The sequence below is a fragment of the Mauremys reevesii genome, unplaced genomic scaffold (assembly GCF_016161935.1).
Source record: "Mauremys reevesii isolate NIE-2019 unplaced genomic scaffold, ASM1616193v1 Contig4, whole genome shotgun sequence".
NCBI classification, from domain to species: Eukaryota; Metazoa; Chordata; order Testudines; family Geoemydidae; genus Mauremys; species Mauremys reevesii.
In genome coordinates, this window is record NW_024100851.1 from 1,554,706 (window position 1) to 1,558,540 (window position 3,835).

Consider the following 3,835-nt stretch of genomic DNA (forward strand, 5'->3'; position numbering starts at 1 on the left):
GTTTATGGATCTTGGGTAGCAGACAGAATACCCCTGCTGCTTTTTTGGCCTGCTGCGTCTCTGTCTGGGATGTTTTTGTCAGTCCTGGCACACAAAAAGGGTATCATTGCGAGCGCCCATGAAGGCCAAATGAATTTTTCCTGCCTTGCTCAGCTTGACTTGCTTCCTCACCCCATTCCTGCCTTAGATCCTGGGTCACCTGGTGGCTGAAGATGGTCCATTGTCTCTAGCGGTGCCAGAGCCTGACACAGTGCCCCGGGAAGCCTTTGCTTTGCACATGCCGGCCGTGCACATTTGCAAATACTTTAAAACTCCTGTCAGTAAGTTCTGGGCACAGTTGCTCACCTTCAGAGGAAGCTCCTTAAAATTGACCTGTCTCACCCAGTGGTATATTGATCTCTGTTCAGACTGAGCCGAAGGGGGGGCCTTGCTGTTGTGGCTGCCACTGCTGTGAGGGTGGCCCCTGTTGCAGATGAAGCCATCCTACAAGCACCTTCCACCTAGCCACCCACTGAAAATCCTGTAGGATGTAAGGTGGGAATAGAAGAACACTGGGGGAGGGGAGGTTTCCTAATCTCCTCCCCCCTTCTGCCACCATCGGCCATCCCATACCTGGTGCTGCACCCAGTGGGGTAAAAAAAAAATACAGCCATATTGGAAGAGTCGGTTGTGTTCTTCGTGGTTGCCCCACCATTCCCCTCGGGCCTGACCTGCCCTCCAGCTCAGCCACCCACTGAAAATTGAAAAACAAAAAAGTAGAGCCGTAAAAGTCTTCAAAGCCCACCAGGCCCAACCCCTCTTCTAATACAACAGAAAAGCCGCACTTCTGACTAGGTAGGGACGTCCTATGGCCCCACAAGAAGTGGAAGGTCATCGTGTTCGGTCTCAGCAGCACTCGTGGAGCAGGGGGAAATACCTGGCTGAAGATATTCCCCACAGATGGGTCTTGAGCATCACAACTTTGTAGGCTAATGACAAGGTCCACCTACATCACTGGCTGAGTCATTCCTCACAGGCCAGCAACCATTTCTCCCAGTTCGTGTTCCCCACGTCATCCCCAACCGAATGCTAGAAGGCCCAGCCATCAACTTGCCCACTCTAGCAGCCCTTCTCTTCCACCCTGACTGATGGTGGGGGTATTGAGCGTCCCTCCCTTAGGCCCTTCAGCATCCCTGGGGAACACCAACACCGCCCAAGTGACTTTGGGCCAGTAGGTGAACCAACAGGGCTGCCTACTAGGCCAGGCTGCAGCCCAGCTTCAGGACTCACAGGAAATGGAGCTTGTATCCCTACCTACAGGACTCCAGGCACGGCCAGGCTTCTGGATCAAACATCCCCTCTTGTGCTCAAGTCACAACAGCTAGCGGGTGAAAGACAGGCTTTCATGGCATTGGAGAGAGCAAGATAGAGCCTTGGAAGACCCAGCAGGGTTTGTGGCACAGGAATTGTCCTCAGATCCCACCGAGACTTCAGTTCAGATTGCAGGATTCAAAGTCCCGAGTGCTGCCCTTACACCATGGGACCAATAGGGAACCCCCAGACCTCTGCTGAGCTCTGGTGTGTATGACCCTGTGCGGGCAGCCCTGCATTTGCTCACCAAGTTGGCCTGCAGCAGTTTGCTGCAGCTCCCAGAGGCCTTTCTTAATCCTGACTGAGAGGCCAGTGGGCATGTGAGGAAGTTGCCCCTTCAGTCCCAGGCAGTACATGGCCCTTCCTAGTGAAAAGCCAAGTACTGGGGAAAAAAAGGTGATGCCGAATAACATCCTGGAGAGACACTTTCTTCCATTTTGAGGGGAAGGGTTCCTTCTTCATCTGACCAGGGACTTGAACCCTGGACCCTCAGATTAAAAGTCTGACGCTCTACCAACTGAGCTAGCCAGGCTCACATATAAACAAAAACAAATTTCATGCAGAAGAGAAACTAGTCATGAAAATGAGGGCAGGAAACAATACAGAAAACCTGCTACTCTCGCTCTCTTAGCAGTCCTAGCCCCAGCCTGCTCCTCCATCTAGCGCCCTGAGGCCTTATTCTTTTTTTAGTTAAATATCAAATCCAGGAGAAAACACAGTTATACAAAGCAAAACGAAATCACAAACAGAAATGTCATTGGAAATACAAATATAAAAAAGGGAAATGCAATCCCCATCACTTTATCATGTCGGGACCATTCCTGTATCGAGAGCACCCGCGAAGGTCCCTGTGTGCTTACGAGAAACCTGGAGGAACTCATACCACAGCCTGAACATGAAACTCAACTGCTCCCAGGTGCCACAGTAAAACCCTTTCCCTGCTGTGGTATGAGTTTAGATGCATCCGAAGAAGTGAGCTGTAGCCCATGAAAGCTTATGCTAAAATAAATTTGTTATTCTCTAAGGTTCCACAAGTACTCCTGTTCTTTTTGCGGATACAGACTAACACAGCTGCTACTCTGAAACCTGTGAATATAATGTAACTGGAACATGCTTCATGCAAAAGGTCTCTTGTACAGTATCATTACAAAGCTTATTATCTATTGTGTGTGTTCATCCTATTTGTATGACTCAATCATTCTTGTATCTGAAACTAGAAATATGAACTATAACTCTGAGGTCCTGTTGTAATGATGCAAAGTGTGGGCCATTAATAGTGGTTTGGACTCTTGATGGCTCCCATTAACCAGGACAATTGACTGGAGATGGCTCTGTCCTGCACCATCTGTGAGTCAGGCCAGGAAGAATGAAGGCTTGGGGGTCTCACAGGACATGTGACCATGTCACCTGGTACAGGAATCCATCTTAAACCTGGGGCTTTTCCCAGGAGAGAGACAAAAGATTCCTGCCTTGTACCAAAGCTATATAAGGGTGGAACAGAAGAAAGGTGGCTGCAGTCATGAGACATCCCCTAGCTACCACCTGAGCTGGAACAAGGACTGTACCAGGTGAAAAGATTGGGCCCAGACAAGAAATAAGTCTAGTCTGCGAAAGAAGCTTATTGGAAGATCTCTGAGGGTGAGATTTGATCTGTATTGAGTTTCATACTGTATTAGGCTTGGACTTGCATGTTTTTGTTTTATTTTGCTCTATGGAGAATACAAACTGCACAGAGAAGGAAAAGTTAATGCCTTAGAAAAGTCTGTGTGTGTGTGTGAGATGGGTGGGAGGGTGTCTAGAAACCACTCTCCTATAGTTTCTTTTCTCTGATTTCCTGTAGAAAATCTGAAGCAGGGAGCTAAACCCACTGCCTTCTCTGAGGCTTGAACTCAGGACCTTTAGATTATGCAACTGACACGCTGCCAACTGCGCTAAAAGGGCTTGGAAAAGTTTGAGGCTCAGTGTATATAGGACCCTCCTACAGCCATGACTGGGGCAGGGAAGGAGCCAGAGATGTGCTGGAAGAAGCAGGGAGCTCTGGTGACCAGAGACTTTTCATGGCAGCTTTCACAGCAGCAAAGAAATCAATTCAGGCTGCCAGTGAACAATCTACTGGAACTAATGGCAGCACAGGGGGGATGTTTCCAAGCTATGCACCTACTGCCACCTTTTAGAACTTAGTCTCCTTTTCCTAGTAGGGCACTTTCCATGCAAATTAAGCAAAGCAAGTTGGGGAAACTACACAGGTAATAAAAACCAGTGCTCCAAATAAGGCTTGAATTCATAACCCCAGCAGTAGCCCCCTCTGCGCTCACCAGTGGCACCAGTGCAGGTGCTTCTTTGGCAAAGCTGGGAAGCAGGCAGTTATCAGTCTCTGTGATTCACACCTTTGCCTGGTAATTGAAAGGCTGATGCATCAAACCTAACTCAAGATGCGGCTTTTCAGCCATGAGACTCCAGGACATTTTGACAGAAAGAAAATCTC

The 3,835-nt window shown here is 48.7% G+C and overlaps 1 non-coding gene across 1 annotated transcript; it reads right to left on the reverse strand.

The window, feature by feature from the left end:
- Window positions 1-1,809: 1,809 nt before the first annotated feature.
- TRNAK-UUU lies at window positions 1,810-1,882 on the reverse strand. The gene has a single exon. It is a non-coding gene; the product is annotated as a tRNA-Lys (tRNA).
- Window positions 1,883-3,835: the final 1,953 nt, after the last annotated feature.